The 19772-nt window shown below is 43.6% G+C and overlaps 1 protein-coding gene across 1 annotated transcript in view; it reads right to left on the reverse strand.

Moving 5' to 3' along the window:
- The window catches only part of sall3a (spalt-like transcription factor 3a), an 88209-nt gene extending 68649 nt beyond the window's left edge, over positions 1–19560 (reverse strand). Inside the window, exon 1 of the mRNA XM_074654731.1 lies at positions 18067–19560. The gene's annotated coding sequence lies outside the window, so the exon portion shown is untranslated. The remainder of the gene's footprint in view (positions 1–18066) is intronic.
- Between the last annotated feature and the right edge of the window lie 212 nt (positions 19561–19772).

Raw genomic sequence — 19772 nt, forward strand, 5'->3', positions numbered from 1 at the left:
AATAAACGACAGACATAAAATAAATGAATCTAAATAAACTACAGTGTGTTTTTGTTAACTCTACAGCACAGAGAAATGTCAAGCCTTGGCTACCCAGTAGATACCATACCTGTTCGTAGGATCAGTTCATAGTTAGTTTCGGTTTCATCATGGTGTTTGTTAGCAATACGAACAGTACAGAATTTTGTTTGCCTTATCATTTAATTTACTGTATTGTTTAAAAAACGAAAATTATATAGCGTATCCTATTGCAGAAATACAACATACCTCAGATGAAGTCCCTTTGGTGTTGCTTCAAATTGCAGTTGCATTGATACATTTGATACACATTTTGGGATTTCTATATGAGATTTTGACCAGTTGGTGTAACATAGGTCTGAATGCTGTTTAGAGACTTTGCTCTAAATTAAAAATAAAAAAAAACAAAAAAACAGGCATAGTTACATTAAAATATATGCAAAGAATATCCCAGTGGCCATCAAAATCTTATATGTGTCAAATCATCGCAGCCGATATACGAGAATATGCATTATTTTCCAATCACCCCACATGAACTATAGGCGCATCGTACTTCAAACATTACAATTTCTCTACATCCTCATCTCACTGTCTCCACCTTCATGTGGTTATATAGTAATACTGAAGCCCCTGGGTTTTGCTTAATTAAAATACATCCTTTTTGTGTTCCCCTCGGAGTCCAGTGATAGAATAACTATGCAACGGGGTTGGCTCCTTGAGGAGTTAGCCAATGTTGTGTCAGGCAGCCACTCACAGCTAAATCAACACAACCCCGCAAAGAGGGAAGGAGAGAGAGAGAGAGAGAGAAATAGGAGGAAAAAAAGGTTGGGGTGAGGGGGGGGGGGGTCCCACATCGTGTAAACCCTTAGCTTTTCACACTGAGCGCCGTTTTCATGCTAAGCTCTGAGCTTGAACCGAAATCCTCTCACTTATCCTCAAATCCAAGATGAAATACTGTCAGATGTAGTGTGATCCAGGGAATTTGGTGGGAGACTGACAGGCAGGGCGGAGAGACGTATGAGTGACTGATACTGATAGCGTGTGTGTGCTCGTGCACGTGGAGGAGGAGGAGGAGGAGGAGGAGGGAGAGAGTGGGAGATACGGTGAGGGGAGGAGATTTAATACAATGATTTGTCAGAGGCAGGGTGAGTGACTCATGTCGGTTTGATGCTTGGTAACCAAGGACACGGTGGTGAATAAACCACATACTGTACTGTCCTTTTCATTTCACACATTACAGTTTGCACATTTTCAAACATATAAATTTTGTGAACTTCAAGAGTTTGATGTCGGATCTCTGTGTATTTTAAAATCAGATCAATAATTCCTCTTTTAAAAGCATTTGGAGCAAGAGTATACTGTACATGGCAACAATTTGCATACTCTTCTGTGTCATTTTGGGAGCCGTGTATGTTCTGCAGTGAGATGTTTTATGTGGGGTGATATTTGGAGGGTGTGTACGTCCCTCATCTCTGAATAGCTCTAAGGCACAGCCAGGAAATGGAGTCCTGGCATTTTGTTTTGCATCAGTGCTCCTCTTTATTAGAGAGGAACAGAATCGGCATCGAATAATAATTGGAAAATTGTAAGCTTGCTTTCATTATAATTAGCGCGATCACAGGATGCAATAATCCAATTATTTTACTTAAAAGCAAGTTTCCTCATCCCTCTGCAATGTGTTGCAGGATGTGTAACCTCATCCCACACGGACATACCAGTGGAACTCTGTCTCTCTCTCTCCCCCTCTTACATGTAAACACCAGCATGCTTGAGTGTGCTCAGACAGCTGAACATACACCGACATATGAACACCATTTAGGGGACACACACATAAACACACACACACACACACACACGCGTGCACACACCTCAACAACATACAAATAATTGAGTAAGATTTGCTGGTACATTAAGTTTAATGTGTTTGACATTCGGAGCGGGAGGATATGGTAGGCATGAAGTGGAGTAGCCGGAGCGCCGCGTCTTTCTTCAATCAGGGCACGGCAGGGCTTCATTTTACAACCCCGACGCAAAAAAAAACCCGGGGCCCGTCAAAGCTAATTAGCGCTGTTGCAAATGGATGCAGGTCATGGCTCTCAGCGGATTGGTCCGCAGAGGGGGTCGCCAAAGGTCAAACCTCCAGTATGGAATGATATAAACAATCATCTATAGACCACAAACCAATCAATCCCTTTTAACACTATCCACTTCCTGGTTGGCTGCTCCCAGAGGTCAGGGGTCAACGTGCAAAAAGACAACTGAGCCGGTGGGTTTGGGAGCGGGAAGCACACGCTACGGATTATCTATGTTTTAGCAATCAATACGTCGGAAAAATACCAAATATATCTTTGATATGATCTGTTAAAAATCTGTTCTTTCTGTGCCTGCTTATAATTTATACTGAATTCATTTATTATTTTATTACTTTTGCCACATTACAGCTTGGAAAGACAGCAGGTTTTGCATGAATTCTGTACAAAATGACATTAAAGTTGTGATTATCTGTACACATTTTTCTTTTTGTGCAGTTAAAATCATACGTCAACGTGTTTTTTTTCCCGCACACTGAATAAAGCCACTTCAACATCAACATGAAGTTCCGCAATTAGCTGAGCAGAGAGAAAGGACAGAACGACTGAGAGAAAGAGAGGAGGGAAGAGGAGGGGGGAGAAAGATGGAAACCAACGCTTGAGGAATTGAATTACCAGAGCCTTTTCTCATTATCATTTAGCCGTCTTTTATGGCCCACCAGTAAGAGATGATGTTCCCATGACCCCGCACAATACACAGACATATTATTAAATCCGGCCTCGATGAAATTCCTGCAAATAAAACCTTTGTGCTGGGCAACAGCTAATTATTTGACAGATTGGCCCCCTTCTGGCTCAGGTTACAGTGTGGAGTGGCCATGTTTTTGCCCCCCCCCCCCACTACACCCGCACCACCAGCACTCACCCACTCTCCCCCAGCCCCAGTGCAAAGAGGGGCCACTTTGAGAAAATCCCAGAGGGCCTCATTCTTTTCAGGAGATTATATATTTCAGCCCCCCCCCCTCCTGCTCCCCTCCTTTCCTCTTCTTCCCAACCATCTATCCATCCAAAATCAGGGGAGCGTGGTGTGTGTGTGTGTGTGTGTGTGTGTGTGTGTGTGTGTACAGGGGGTGTCTGTGTGTCAGTGACAGCAGTCATTTCATAGTTTAAAGGGTGTTCTCAAGCAGAAATATTTAATCTTCCCACGAAAATAAAGTTTGACTGCTACACACAGAGAGAAAAAACAAACCATGCCCAATACGTGTTGTGTTACTCTGTATTTATACTACTTTGAAGAACTACCATACCTATGCATCTAGTGTGTTTTTTCCCGTAATACCAAATTAGAGAGCGAGGAACATTAACGGATTAAAGTTTTGGGTGGGCATGCCTTTGGCACCGATTCAGTCCACTAATAACAAGAGTTTGTCATTAGTGTTCGGACATGGACCACCAAGATAAATGCCAACACATGTTTAAATTATCTGGAGAGTAATGGCGTTCTCCTTCAGCCCTTTCCCTCCCCATAAAGATCCTGTGTTGACTCGACTATGCAGACATTTTTGAGTTATCAGCGCAAGTTTAATCTGTTGCTTATTTTGCACCCATGCAGATGGTATAATTCAAGAGGGAGAGTGCGTTAAAAGAGGTTAAAACTAAACAATTAATTGGAATAATGTGGAGGGGGAACTCCATTGGGGAACAATGATATTTAACTAATGCACCTTTAAAAGCTTCAGAGTAAACTGAAATTAAAAATAAGTCTATAAAAACTAAAGAAAATTGTATATAAAATAATTTATATAAAAAATATCAAAAACTGTGATTCTAAATTATGTATTTTTTTTCCAGTAAAATCTATAGAGGGATTAAACTTTAGGTCGCACTATCTATAAAAAAATGTGGTGTGTTTTCTGAGTTATATTTAAAATATTAAACACAATATGTACTTCAAACAAGATAAATATTTATATATTCTTATTTTTGGCCCTGACTCTGACTGTGAAAAGTACCAAAACTGAAACTTAGTCACTGATAATTATTATAATCTTGGCACAGAGTGCTTGTAAAACCACAACACTTTTGCCTCCACCCCAACAGAACTAAAACAGGGAACTGTTGCTACAGTTTAAGGCATTTCTACTGCGATGCTGTCGGAAATGACCAAAAAATAAAAAATAAGGAATTGATATCATATAATGAAACAAGTGAAAATGGAAGTTGGATTTTGATTTACAGTAAAGGAAATGCACAGTGGTGCCATGCACGGCATATAGTTATCTCACAACTAGTGAGAAACAGTAGCTGTACAGTAGATGATAACCTGAGTATATATGAATCCAACATGTTTCGTTGCTGTGCAAAGAATCAATCTAAAATGTTTTATTTCTTAACATTTATTGAGCCACTAAATTGTCTTATTTTAACATCAATTGAAGGACTGATGACCCTCTGCAGGTTTCCAAAAGTCCCATTAAACACCAGTTTGGACAAACTGAAGCAGAAAACTAGTGATGTTTTCTCCTAAAAACTTGACAATCTCCCACCTTCCCATCCTCAGTCTCCGCCTTCTGTGTGCCTGCAGCCGTGCAAACGCTCGCCGGGCTCCGGTTGCATGTCTGGGATGCCCGACTACTGTTGTGTTCACCTGGCATGAACCCAAGCGAGCGGAGCCTAGAGTATTCATTGCTCAACCTGGGTGAAGGTCATGGAGTCCAGCCCTTCCCCGCTCCGCTCCCCAATGAGCAAACATATGGTCGTGGAGCACCTTGAACATGTTTGGGTGACCACAACTACTTGGCCTGAGCTGAGAGACAGAGGCGCTGAAGGAGGTTCAGGCTCACCTTGCTAAAGCAGAACAAGGATAAGGAAGGGAGAACGAGGCTGCCAACAAACAGTGGACATCATTCACTAGTTGCTCGCACACGGGAGAAACCCATGTGAAGTCCCCCATCTAGATATAGCTGTGAAAAGCTGCCTCCTCGCCTCCCTTGTTTCTGTTGATATAAATGCGTGTAATCATAAGGTACAATATCATCACCCCGTTGTTCAAACAGCCGAGCCTCGTCTAATCGCTTCCATGTTTCCTCCGTGTTAAGCTCATTAGTGGGTGACCTAAAGGCATGTAAGAAAAAAAGACAAGCGAGAAAGACAAAAAAAAAAAAAATCTTTGGATAATGGATGCTTGCTGTTTTGAGACAGTAAAAATAAACAGGTCTGCGGCTTTGATAATGAATATGGTGTAAACATCAGCCCAGAGTGTGAGTTTATCACAAACGTCCAGCTAATAACCCCACTAGTGTGTACGTGTGTGTATGCGCATTCTCATATACAGCATGTGTACGAGCGTGCCTGCATTTGAGCCTGTGTGTGTGTGTGTGTGTGTGTGTGTGTCATTGCATGTGTGTGTATTTGTCTTTGGGGGGGCTGAGGGTGGTGTTGAAGATGATGATGACTCGCTGGTAGACTTTGTGAATGGGATGTGAGAGTGTCTCTGGTGTCTGAGTGTCTGGCCCAGGTGGCGACTGGAAGGCCGACTTCATTAGCCTTAAAGAGGAAACAAAGGAAGATGCATCGTAAAAAAAAAAGAAAAAAAAGTGCCATCCCTCATCTGCGAGGCCACCGCCTGACACATTAGGAATCTGTATGCTCAATTAACCACTGGCAGGCTCATTTTTCCTCTCCCTCTCCCTCTCCCTCTCTCTCTCTCTCTTTCTCTCTCTCCCGCGCTCTTGATCAAACAGAGCAGGCTAGAGCAATCACACTGGACTGAAGCAGGACTCGATACACGGCATGGTGTTATGAAGTTCCAACATATTCCGTTTGATTTGCAGTAAGGGGGCATGGAAACTGGAGAAACTTTGTGGAATTTATGTTAAAAAAATAACATTATTACGCAACGTTTTTTTGCAGAACATTTAACAATTTGTCACTTCCATGATTAAAGCTGCAGCGGGTAGAAATGGAGCAAATCTGATTGAAAAAAGTATTTTTTATATCGTGACAGTAGTGCATGAGACAGGTAATCGGAAAAAAATCATGTGCCTCGGTGTCCTCCTGTGCTCCTAACGGCATCTGCAAGATTTCACAGACCGGAGAAAAACAAGCAGTCAGAGCTGATCTGAGGTCTGCCGTCCAGTTGCCGTCTATGAAAGTCGGCTGTCAATCACTCGCGAACTCCGATCAAACAGTCAAACTAGGCAGCGCTGATCAAATATGAATCAATATTCTATTACTGTAATGCATATTTCTCTCCTCAAATGTTTTCAGAAACACAACACAAGGTGTAGCAGTATAGTTTTCTCTCAGAACACTTGAATTACAATATGCTGAAAGGTTATTATGGCATTTTTTCCCAATGATGCCTACTGAAGCTTTAAAATGAAGCAAATCTTGCAGCACTGAAAATGCTTTCAAAACCTTTCTCTAATAGATTGTGTCGTTGCAGGAGGAAGAGGTAAATCAGATGCCCGGGAGGACGCCAAAAACACATTACTCCTGGAGTCCAATTTGCACGTGAGTTCTGTTATTGGAACTTCTGTTTCACCAAAGTATGGTAGGTCATTTAAATGGGGATTTTTACATTACATATTACAAAGATGGCAGATTCACACAAGAGTAAAATTAACAACAGTTTTATTTTTCTTTCTAACTCCGCACACCAACTCCAACTTGAACCAACACTGACTCAAGTGACATCGCTTAACGCAATTAATCAGATTTCCTGCAGCTCCCTTTGGAGTCACAAAAGGCTTTATACAGCTTTGTTCACATGTGCAGTAGTACTGCCAAACACCTGTGCGCACCTGTGTCTATCAGACCTGGTTGAGTGTAATCAGCAGCATGGGACACACCTGGGCATAAAAGCCTGAGCAGCAGTTGGCAGATCTCCTCTCACCCCATACCTCTGCTTTGTGGCTTTTGGTTCCTTTTCCCTTGTTTTTGAAACACAACATCCATGCAGCACATTTCCACGCATCTACTAACTTTACAGATTCCTCCCATCCATTTGTTTGACTAACTTTTTGTTTAATAAATCACTTTATTTGTTAAGTATACCCGAGTGTATCCCGTTCCTGTCACAGTTTTAGAGCCGGGGCTGTGACAAACGGGCCGTGTGTAATCGAGTTCCTCTTTAATGAGTGCTCATATAATGCATCATTAAGCAAATGTGTTGTATACATAAAACTGTTGCAAAACATCATCTTTATATGGACCACAATGTTGACCCCAGTCTTCCCCTTTCATCGACATGCACACAAATCAAACACGCCCCCCCCCCAACATTTCCTCTCTTGAAACTGGGTGGCAACCTGAGGATCTTTATCTTCCCACGAACCTCCTGTGAAAAATGACAAAGTGCAATAAGGACCTGGCTGAGGTGGGGTTTTGGGTGGTGCGCTGGGGGTATGGGGGGGAGTCACTGCGATACGCATCAGCCTTTGATTAACGAGGTGAGCTAGACACTCTTTAAAATCGCAGGGGTCACGGCTTAGGAGGCCTCCATCCAGCACTTCGCCACACTTCACAGGGCCAACTTGTCTTTAATATCGGACCCGCCCCTCTCTCTCTCCTCTGTCCCCCTCGTCTCTCTCTCTCCCCTCCCCCCCCCCTTCCATGCCTCTCTTTTGAGGTCTATCAGAGAGATGAAAAATGGCACGCAGCTGGCCGAGCACTTCCTTCCCCTTGTCGGGGTCAACAGTTCACTATGCTGATGGAGACCCTCACACCTTCATTAATAAGAGCTCCCCTGCACTCACACAGGTCGCTTCGCTGCATCGCTGGACGGCCATCACTCCTACCTTTGTCTGGATGTCCTGTCGTTACATTCCTCCACCGCTGCATACGTCATGGACTACTTTGCTGATGACTGACAGCTTTTTCTTTTTTTTAGCTAGTGTGCAGAAGTTGAACAATGACTAGGTTTGCATGCACATTAATATTCCACTAGTATTCCGAATATTACAATATTCCCAATTTGATATGGGTCATGTAAACAGCCTGCTCCGTTTGGATATTCTGAATTAGGCCTTATTCTAAATGGAGCATTTTCCGATCAAGACATGTGGGTAATGCCGATATTATTCAGGTTGTAGGGGGATTCTTTGGACATGGATGCAGCACATTCAGAATATGCATTTCAATTGGAGTTTTTACGGCAGTTTGCGACACACGTCCTCTTCCCTGTTTACGGCCAGCTCTGTGCGTTGTACACACACTAACTAGCCAATTACCTAGACAATTTGCAGAGATGCATGCCCAAAAGAAAAGTTTCTGGTCAGAAGGAGAAACACACCTACTTTTAAACATTCTGAAAGTCTTGGATATCAGCAGGTGTTTGGATATGCGCAACTATCGCAACGCCGACCAAGAAGGTGGTTGAAGGAATGAATGAGGAAGGCTGCATTCGCACGGTCCAACAAGTCCGCCGCTGGTAATGTTAATCAGAGTATTCGCGGCTGCATGTAAACGGGAATATTAGTGGAATATTCATTTTCATTAGCCATGTAAACAGCTTAGTAGGAATATTGTCATTTTCGGATTAAGGGCAAAAACTGGAATATTTTGTGCGTGTAAACGTCGTCAGTGAATCCATGACCTTGGGCAATATGGTTAAATTCCCTCTGAGAAGAACCCTAAAGTCAATGAATCCTACAAATCAAACAATTTTCAATTTTAGATTAGAAAAAAAAAAAATGTAACATGCTCATCCATCCAAAATCTGTAACCGTTTATCCTATTCAGGGTCCCGGCGGGGGGCTAGAGTCGATCCCAGCTGACATTGGGTGAACCCTGGACAGGTCACCAGACTATCACAGGGCTGACACATAGAGACAGACAACCACTCATGCTTACATTCACACCTACCGGCAATGTAGAGTCAACAATGAAGCTTAAACCTGCATGTCTTTGGACTGTGGGAGGAGAACCTGGAGAAAACCCACGCCAACACGGGAGAACATGCAAACTCCACACAGAAGGGCTGTGAGGCGAAAGCGCTAACCGCTGCACCACCGGGCAGCCCTAAACATGCTCATGACTTGAATAAAGTTAAAAGCATATATTAACATTGGTGCATGTACCTCAATATTGGGGTTTTAAAAAGGGGATATTTAGAGTTTTTCGGGCTGTAAACATCACTTGTTCGCTGGGGTCAAACCACTTAAGTCGGTTTGGGTTTATGAAGCAGCAAAGCCTCCAGTGGCCGCTAATGGGACTTTGAAGACCTTTGATCCGAAGTTAATGACTAAAATAAAACATTTTCTAAATTAGAATATTATGAGCCAACTATATAGAATTAATCCCACTCTATAATAAACGGTTTGATATCTGCTTTATTGGCAGCGCGGAGCAGAATGGATTGACAGCAGAGGCCAGGCCGGTCAGATTCCGAGTGCTCTCAAAAAGAGGTGCTAATCATAATGCTGAGGTAGCCTCGTTGAGCTGCTAATTACCTCCATTATGAAGATGCAGAGTGCCTGATCAGAGGCGGCCTCAGTGTATACGTGTGTGTGCACGTGTGTGCGTGTGTGTGTGTGTGTGTGTGTGTGTGTGTGTGTACTGGTCTGCGCCGATTAAGAGGAGGATTAGCCGTCCATCCTGAGGAGGGAGGCGACCGGGGGGTACGAGGAGAGAAGAGGGGGGGAGGAGGAGGAGGAGAAAGAGGGGTGTGGGGGTGGGTGTCCCCCTCCTGGAGACGAGCCCTGACCTTCTCATTTCATCCTCATTAGTATCTCATGTCAACAGAGCAGCCACTCCTTAATCATCTGCTATCATCCCAGGCCTACACACACACACACACACACAAATAAAGACACAGATAAACACAAACGTGCACGCGGGCTACTTTTACAAACATGTCCTGAATATTCATCTATGAAAAAAAAAAAAGGATATCATAATAATTTTATGAAGCATAAGTGATATGTTATTAATATGATCTTCCTTCCAAAATAATCAAACTTTTAAAAAGTGCGATAGCAATAATCCAAAAAGTACCATCTCAGCTTGACTGAGAGAAGTGTTACCAAAATAACTCAGTTGATTTTTTTTTTTATTAACTTTCATACGCCAGATAACAAATCCAACAATGTATTTGTTGGAGTTGGCTTATACGGGACGGTGTGGCGGACAGCAGCGCGCTGGCGTGGCAGAGGGTGGGCTCGTCTGTCTGTGTCGGCCTCGGTGCCACGGAGGCCCCAGCAGGGTCGGGGGGGGGGGAGTGGGGGCTCGGGGTGCCAGCACAAATGAGCTCCATTCATTTCCCCCACTTCGGCATATGGTGGCCCATTGTCCTCGGCCACAGAGGCAGAAGTGATGCAATTTGTTGGCATGTCCTGTCATCTCACAAACTGCCCGTCCCACCGAGGCTCTGGCCAGCAGAAGACAAGCAAGGGCAGCTTGTTGTTGCACCCGATAAACGGCGTAACATGAAACGGTAGCAACAGATCACACACCCCCCCATACGTTATAAAGACATATGCGGTAAATATTTTTGATGAACAGAGTCGGAAACAACAGGATCAATCAGAGTAAATCTTCCAGAAGATTATAACATACAGTATCTGTGTCAATCCATGTTGTTTTTTCAGGTTATAACAACAGCTTATCCTTATTTACAGAATAAGATTTAGTCTGATTAAGACATGATAGCCTCCTTATTTGCCTCATGGTATGGAAAAAACATCAGCCTCGGCAAAACAACACATATGGAAAAACAACAAAATACCGCACTTAGAAATGAAATGAAAACCAGCGCAGAAAGAATAAACAGTGAAACCGCAGATTTATGAGTGAGAGTGAACTGGGCAGCTCACCCCGGGCCTGTTCCTGGTTTCACTATGCCAAGCATGAAGCTACTGTCTGACAGGAGAGGGGAAGGAGTCTTGTTCAACTTCCTGAAAAAAGCAAACTTTTGACATGAGGTGCACAATATAAGCAATGCAGCAGCAGAAAGAAAAGAAGCGTCTAGACATGACTGCATTTAGGTCAGACGGAGGAAAACATATGATCACACAGTCACGCACAAAACGATGGTAGTATATGGTGTTGACAGGCGTTTGGATCGCCGGGTCAAAAGTCACTGAACCCATTCCACGCTGACATGTGAGTGTGTGTGCTGCATCCCTGCTTCACAGCGTGGTTTCACTCAATACTGGCTGTGTCAGTTGGAGGTTTGGTGTTCATTGTCCGCGCAGCGTGCAACCACACCCGGCGCTCTCTCTATTGCGTGCACGCTCTCTCGGCATGCGACGGGAACGTGGGCTTTTCCCACCGAGCTCCCGGAGAAGAAATCAACAGAGGGGAGCACCTTCAGACAGAAGTCAACTTCACTTCAGCCACTCTGAAGATTGATGACGTTGGGTCCTCGTTTCAGTGGGTGTAAGAGAAACAAGTGGCCCTCAGAGACTCATTACACCTCAGCAAGATTTGGACAATGGAGTGACACTGCTCCTGATTACCAGATTCATCATTTGTATTGGTCTGGGTGGCTCTTTCACACATGTCAGCTGGAGAACTGTACCAAAATTAGTCATGTCCTGTACTGTAAAAAAAAAAAAAAAAAGCTGAAGAAAGAAAGATTATGACGAAACTGAACTTCTGTTTATTCGTCACATGTAAGACATGCAAAAACAGTCAGATAATCCATCTTCGTCCCCCACACAAACATTCAACCAGGCTAGCTGTGGTCCATCTAATACCCCAATCATACATCGCTGACCTCAATCCTGGCCACACGTTTCTCTCTCCTCCTCCCCCCCACTTGTTCTTCCAGCCACCATGCTGCGGTAACTGAGTTCCCTCTCCGGCCCTATCCTTAACCCCATTTGTACCCTCCACCCCCGCCTACCCGCCAACCTGTCAGGGACCGGCTTCCCATGTCCATCAGCGGGTGATGGATGAGGTGGAAGGTCGTCACCCCACTCTCCAGAGTTCACTGATCCTATCAGCCATGCAGACACCTCCAAATCATCATGGGGGGACGTTAATGAAATTATACATTTAGGGAGAGAAACCCCAAACATGGATGCGCTGTTTTGCAAAATTTTCTTCTAGAGAGACGTTATACTTATGAATTTCATTAGCTGTCAAGCATTTCTGTTGCTATTTTCCAAGGAAACCATGCTGGAGGGACATTTTAAAGTTACTAGTGCAGTGCATATTCGGAACGCATGTCCATCTGTAATGGGCCGATTGCTTGGCCCCCAGAAGTGTTGCTTGCAGTCTGGCTGCTTGCACCCACCAAGTGTGAAGTTGACCGGATGAACGGTTCTCGAGATATGCAAAGGACAGTCACACATACATACACTGATAGACATTCCTTACTTTATAGTTAGATGATTCTACTACAGTGCCATCTATTTGCCAACTGGAACCAAATTTGTCATGGTCACTCAGACATCATATCTACGCATGTACACCAAATATGGTCACAATAGCATTCAGGAGATATGACATATTTTGTAATATAAGCCCTGCCCATAGCATTTGATCTAACTGTGATGGCCAGCTATAGCAAAACTATACGGCAGAACAAAAATCCAAAAAAGTAACTATTTCCGGTCCAGAGATGTTCTGTACAAAATTTGGTGGTGATTGCTCAAAATTTGTAGGTGGGGTAGCAAAAAATCTAATTTGGACACAATGCAAAAGAATGGAAAATCAATCTAGACGCAAATAGGCGTGGTTTATATGGATAGAAACGTCACGACCCACATAATCCAGGGGAAAAGATATTTTGTTTCTGAGAGTTAATGTTCATAAGTTACAGACCAAAATGTAATGTTCATGGTTATAGCGCCACCATCTGGTTAAATTGCACCATTATCGACACTGCACTCCCGTGGGTCCATAGCAATAGACCCACCAAGTGTCAAGTCGGTCGGATGAGCGGTTCTCTACAGACAGATAGACAGAGATTCCTCACTTCATAGTTAGACAGTTAAGCCCTTTTTTGACTCTTTGTATATGTGTTTAAAAGCGTACTCCACAGATTATGCATTGCACTCAGATGGACTGTATTTAGAAAAAAAAAAAAGGATGCAGAAGCACCACAGTCATCTTCTTTTTTATTCCACACATTCTCCTTCCTTACCAAAATCGTCCGCCTACATTACCCACAATACAACTAGACCGCCAACTTGTAGCTGCTAGCGTAGCCTCAAGCCACTAGCCTCATGTAGGGATGAGGAGCAGGCTACAGAGGTCTGGTAAGGTCACTTCTTTCTCACTCCACACCCCTGGATGTTTTTCTTTTTCAGACTTGTAGTCATCTGACCCAGTCGACACTAACTCAAGTGACATCACTTGACATCACTTTATCAGACTTCACGTAGCTCACTCTGGAGCTACAAAAGGCTTTATACGATTTCTTTCATATATGTAGTAGTACTCCCCAAGACCTTTAAACAGATTTTGACGTGTAAAATCGGTGGAGTTCCCCTTTATATTTACTTCTGGGTTTTGAAGTACATACTAAATCTTATCTGGTTTTTTTTGCCATCCTGGTTCCATGGTGGAAGATTCAAACTCTCGCAGAGAGAGTATACAAAGTGCCAATGAAACAGGCAACACAAGTAAAGGATTGTTTGTTGTGTTAGAATTTTCTAGCAGTGTGAGGTGTGAAGATTTATTGCATTTTCCGAACAACAAGACTTCCTCTTATTAAATAGATATCCGACACTCAGTAGAAAAATAGAAATGATTTCCCCGAAAGTGATTTCCCGTAAAACGCAATGAAATTTGATTGCACCCTGGTATAAACTAGTGCAGTGTCTCACCCCTGACTGACCTTAAATTGCCTCTTGATGCCTATGGCGCTGTAGGAAAAACAGTAGTCCTATTGGCTCATTTCACATGTGTCCTGGTAAACAAAGCTATAGGATACGGTTGGAGCTTCAATTGCTGAGGAAACTGGAGACGGCTAAACTCAGATCCTGGATAAATCTGTCCCTAGTTTTCCAGCAGCAGAACACATGGCATCCAAAGGAGGCTGGGTTTTCTCTCACTCATATCATTCAGTCACAGGGAGATTGATATACTATAAATACACAAGACAAATAAACAATACACAATGGTGTCAAGCCTCGCCACTGACAGGGGCATAGATCAATGTTATTTCCCGCTTTTGCAAAAATACCTAATTCCCCTTATTTAATCAAGCGTCTCCGTGCTCGGGCCCCTCCGGCTGATTTATGACGCCTGTTGCCTTTATGAGTACCTGTTTCATTTTCTTGTCTCTGCTCTGACACCTAAAGTGATAGGAATTTTATGCTTTTGATAACAATATGAGTTTCACTTTGGCCCGGAATTCATGGCCCTGTCAGCGGGCCAATAAATAACAGCAGCGAAAACATTCACAAGCTTCCACAACAAAGCATCCACCCAATGGGATTTACCTTGGGATGGAAGCAGAGAGGACGGAGCTATGAATTGAAAAAAAAAATAGAGGGGGGGGGGGGCAGCACAGGAGGTGACGTCTATCGGAGGAACGCAGGATCATAGTAAAAGGTCATGTCAGCGAGAGTGGAAGTGCAAAATGTTTTCCGGTGTCGCCTCGTCAGGATTCATAATTGGTGTGCTGTCATATGAGCATTTTGATAATGTCACATGAACATAAATGCCATGCTTTGACACGCTGCTCTTCAGCGATCATAAGTATGTACAGCAGGGGAGCTCAAACATTTTCATGTCACGGACCCTCAGGTAAAAAATCATTACAGGTCATGGACCCCCATCGGTCTTTATCCCAAGGCCGCAGCAGTGTGGAGATCTTTGTTGCTGTTGGTTTAGTTAGAGTTTTACTGCCTGCGCTTTGTCCTCAAGTCTTTTTAGTCGTTTGTTTTCAGTCTTTAAAGTTGAACTCACTTTCATGAACCAAGTTCATGAAAGTGAGTTTTTGATACTATTTATGATCAGCATATTTTTTCAGCATTAGCAATTCAATGTATTTACATTCTGTTGCGTTACATTACCTCTAAATATGAAACTGACCACCCAAGAAGAAAGACAGCATCAGTTCTTTCTGCAAGCACCCCAGAATGAAATATGTAAAAGGGACTGTTTTTAACTTTTTACACGTATAAATCATTGCGGGTCGGTGTCGCATGCGCGCTCACGTGTGGCTACGCTGTTCAGACAAGACTCCAACACAAACTACACGGAAGCACCAAAACCGCAAAGTTCTATCTAGTGAAGCCCGTCTGTTAAACAGTGTTGGCCGCGGTCGGAGGACGCGGGGGAGACCATAGCTTTGGTCTCCAGGATCGGAGTCTCTGCTGTACTCTGCTCCTCTGCTCCTCTGCCTGCTTGCCTTCACTCATACATCGCGCTCATTCTCACTCGCTCAGCTCGCTCCCCCTGACGTGCATGCGCGCACACTACACACTTCAGAAGAGTTAGTTTAGCTCTGAGAATATCTAGTGAATGTACAGTGGACGTTTGTGCAGAAATAACTGCTGCAGCTCCTCCAGACCAACAGAGGTTTCCCGTGTCTTGTGAAGTGACGGGGCTCCACAGAGAGAAACGTTATCGTCTCCGACCAAAACTCCGGTGTCTCCCCTGTTCCCTCCGGCCGCGGTCGGGAGGCTGAGGCAGGAAAAGCCAACACTAGGATCAGCATTGATTCATGGAGAGACCTTCGTCTGGTCAGCTAACATTACTGCCAAGCAGGTGAAATATAGAGTGATATTGTGCTTTTAGCTGACGTGTGTCGCTTCACTGTTTTGACCGATGCTCGTTCATGTCTATGTAGAGCGAACACAAGCGCGAGCAACAGGACGCTGACTTTTCTTGACTTAACGGCCACAGGTGTTGCTGTTAACAAGCAATTTCTGATTCTTACAAACAGCCCCTTTAATGTTGAAATGACAACTAAAGCTCTTTAGCAGCCATATGCTGGGAGCAAAGGAGGAAGTTATGTGACATTGTTATACAGTGACAATGTCTATGTGGAGAGAGGTCTGGATGGATGGATGGGTCAGCAAAACATTGGGCTTAACATGGCAGACCGCTATGTGTTTAAAATTGTATTATGGTTATTACGATGAAGGTCCCCTAAGCTTACCAATCTACTTATTTTAACCCAAAAAAGATGAGCTTTCCCTAAATCTAACCGCTTTTGTGCTAAACGCATAGACTGCATATAAGAAATGGACGCAGTCACCCTAACGTTTTGAAGCCTCGAGATTGGCATTTTGGCCGTCACCATCTTGGTTTTATTGCAACCAGAAGTGACACGAGAGGGTGGAGCTAAGCACAACTAAACACTGAATAAGACATATTAAGCGACCAAAATGTTAATATTAACTTTTATGAAAGAGTTAAAGTTACACAACAAAAACAAAAACAACTCCCAGACCGGACAACGCCGTGGTAGCGACCTGTCAATCACCAGGTAGCCGCACCCTAAAGCATCCCCTGCTTTATGGTCTATTTGACTCTAAATGGGACCATAATTTACTAAATGAACATCATGCTGTATTAAAGATTGCGATTGAGACCATAAACTCATGTTTACGATGTTTACTGAGGTAATAAATCAAGTGAGAAGTAGGCTCATTTTCTCATAGACTTCTATACAACCAGACTTCTTTTAGCAACCAGAGGAGTCGCCCCCTGCCGGCTGTTAGAGAGAATGCAAGTGTAAGGCACTTCAGCATTGGCTTCACTTTTCAGACCCGGAGGTTGCCCCACTGGCTGAACGATAACCATTGCGTTGTCACATCATAATTCTGAGACCTCTAGCATTAAACCCAACTTGTGGTACTTCCACTAACCATAGGAGTCACCAAATCAACCGGGACTGAACTCTTAAGGATCGTAATTTGGTGAAACAGTTTCTCATTTTGCTGGACACCCATTCAGAAACCACTGGAGCAACAACCCAAGAGGCTTTAAATGCCTACTGTAAGAACAGAGCTTGAATGTTTTCATCCATACATTGGTACCCAACTGCTTCCTCCCACAAAACCAGCTCTCGGCCCTCACCTCTCTTCCTTCGACTCCCCCCCCCCCACACACTCACTCCACTGGGACCCCTGAGCTGGAGCTTCTGTCTAATCTGTCACTGGCTGTTAAAAAAAAAAGTGTGAGAAAGTAATACACCAAAAATTCCCATATGCATATGAAAAATGATGTCCTGAATGGGGCCCAGGCGGAGTTAGATAGATTTATATTGACACTTCACACATTCCATTGACAAATTGGCCGTTTTTGCGTTGTTGCCAAAAACCTGCTGGTTACCAAGGCGATGACATTAAACCGGGTGAAAATGGCTCTTTACGTGTGATGAAGTCAAACAAAGATGACGCACTGTACCCGCCCGAACAAATCTAAGGAATAGGAAGTAAAATGTCAGGCATTTGAAAAGTAAGCTGCTGTAAACTGTGGTTATGGAGACTATAACGACTCACTGCCCAACCCCAAAGGTCCCTTTGTTCCAACCCCTCCTGGTCCTCGCTAAGTGAATATTATGGGTCTGAGTGAAAGGAAGGAGAGAGAGAGATGTTTTTTGTGTATCCCTACTTGAGCCCTGTGTGTGTGTTTGGCACAGGGGCCAGAGAAAGAGCGAAAAGAAAAGAAAAGGCAGGGTCACGACAAGCATTCGGTGCTAAAGGGGTGTGATCTGGCACAGACTCTTGGCATGGGCACAATGCATGGTGGGATGGCAGCGCCCAGGAGCCAACCTGACAGAGACAGAAGCTGCTCGGGGGCCAAACCGGCGTCTCGGTGGGGGCCGCGGAAGAAGACGGGAGGGAGACCAGATCAGAAGCAGAGGGGAAAATTGAGACAGATTTTCTTGCAGGTGTTGAGATAATAGACGGACAAATGACCTAATTGTTGGAGCGTTTTGGGGGAGAGTGGAGTGTTGGGGGGGAGGGGTAGGGGGTCTGATGGGTCTGGGTGGAGGTTCAGAGATCACAGAGGAGCAGGATTTGAATTACAAAGGCGAGCAAGTTGATGTATGCAAACCTGAAAACCATGACAGACACAGGAAGTCTTTCATATCTGCTCTTACCTTATCATCCGCTGTGTGAAGAGGGCGATTATGTCCTGGAGATTTACACTTGAGACCTTGAGCTCAGTTTAATTGTCCTCTGTCTTTTCCTCTAGCGCCACCAGCAGGTCCAATATTTCGCTTATCCAATGAAATCTTCTCACTTAATGCACACAACATTTTCTACTGACATTCATTGTTCCAAGACGTTTTATCCTGACAACTTTGGAGATCACCTGACATTTTCTTCAAACGGCACTATGAAGTTGAATTGTCTCAATTTTTGGATGGATTGCCATGGAATTTAAAACATATATTCATGTTCCTCTTCAGATAGGTTGGAAAGCCTTTGGTGATTCCCATCATAGGTCGAAATGACATTCCCATCAGCCTCATCTTGTCACGGTGCAGGGAGCATAACAGGCCCAAATGCAACCAGATTCAACGAAGATATTTAATTAACAAAAAGGCTTACTAAACTGAGAGTCCAAGCAAAACAAAACTCCATACACGACGAAAGACTGACAAAGAACATATAGGTACTGAGGTGGTGTAACTGACTAATTGGGTAGTGAGAACAGGTGTGCAGGAGGTGAGGGGAGTGCAGCACTAATTAGGGACAGGTGGATCTGATTGCGGGAAACAAACAAAGGCAGGAAGTAAAACCAGACAAGACACAAGAGGAGAGGACTTTCAAATTAAAAACAGGAAACAAACTCTAACAAAAACCACTAGGACCGTGACACATCTGTAGGCCTACTTTGTGTTCAGTGTTAATTAGCAAATGTTAGCACGCTAACACACTAAAAAAAATGGTGAATATGGTTAAAGCTTAAGTATGCAGTATATTTTTGGCATCATTGGGCAAAAAATTCCATTATAACCTTTCAGCATATTGTAATTCAAGTGTTCTGAGAGAGAACTAGACCTCTGTGCCTCCTCATGGCTCTGTTTTCAGGCTTTAAAAATCTAGCATAGCTAGCATTAGTGGACTTCTCTGCCTTTCTTTTAATATTTCATCCATTTTTCATCCAGGCAGACTTTGTCTTTGTCACCTACTGGAGGTCAAAGCGGACCACTGCATCACTTTCTATCGCCTGGTTATTACTTGCTTATGCGGTGCAGTGTATTAGTACATATACTGTATTACATTAAAGGTGCAGACCTTTAACACAGAAACACGTTTACACACATCCTAATCAACCAGCTCCACTTTAAATGATTCAGAGACACGGCTCGGCCCTATCCATATTCTCTGGCGAGAGAGAGCCAGGATATATTTGGAACATCACACTTTTAAGAGCGTGAGCTTCAACTCCCCTGGGTCATTTTCTGCTCCGGTCTTAATTGAGAGTGTTCTGGAAAAATCATTACTATATTAATGATTTAACACAAAGTAACTACCTGCTTTTTTCCAGGAGGAAAGGGAGATTTGCTTCGAATCAATACCCATGCACGCTCATTATAAGGGGGGTAAAGTTATAGTAATTAGGCAGACACCAATAACTTTTTAATGATCTTTGTTTTTAATTGCATATTATCGGGCTGCACAGTCTGTGTGTTTATACCCAAATATAAGATAATGGTGAAGGGAGAAGTAGATTAAAGAGAGGAGGCACCTGCAAGGTTTTTCACCTCAGCAACAACAACAGCAGCACTGATAGTCTGCAGCGTGCACTGAGGATGAATGGGAGCATCTTTTCTTTACTTTTGTGCATCAGTTTTCC

Source organism: Sebastes fasciatus, chromosome 12, assembly GCF_043250625.1.
Source record: "Sebastes fasciatus isolate fSebFas1 chromosome 12, fSebFas1.pri, whole genome shotgun sequence".
NCBI lineage: Eukaryota > Metazoa > Chordata > Actinopteri > Perciformes > Sebastidae > Sebastes > Sebastes fasciatus.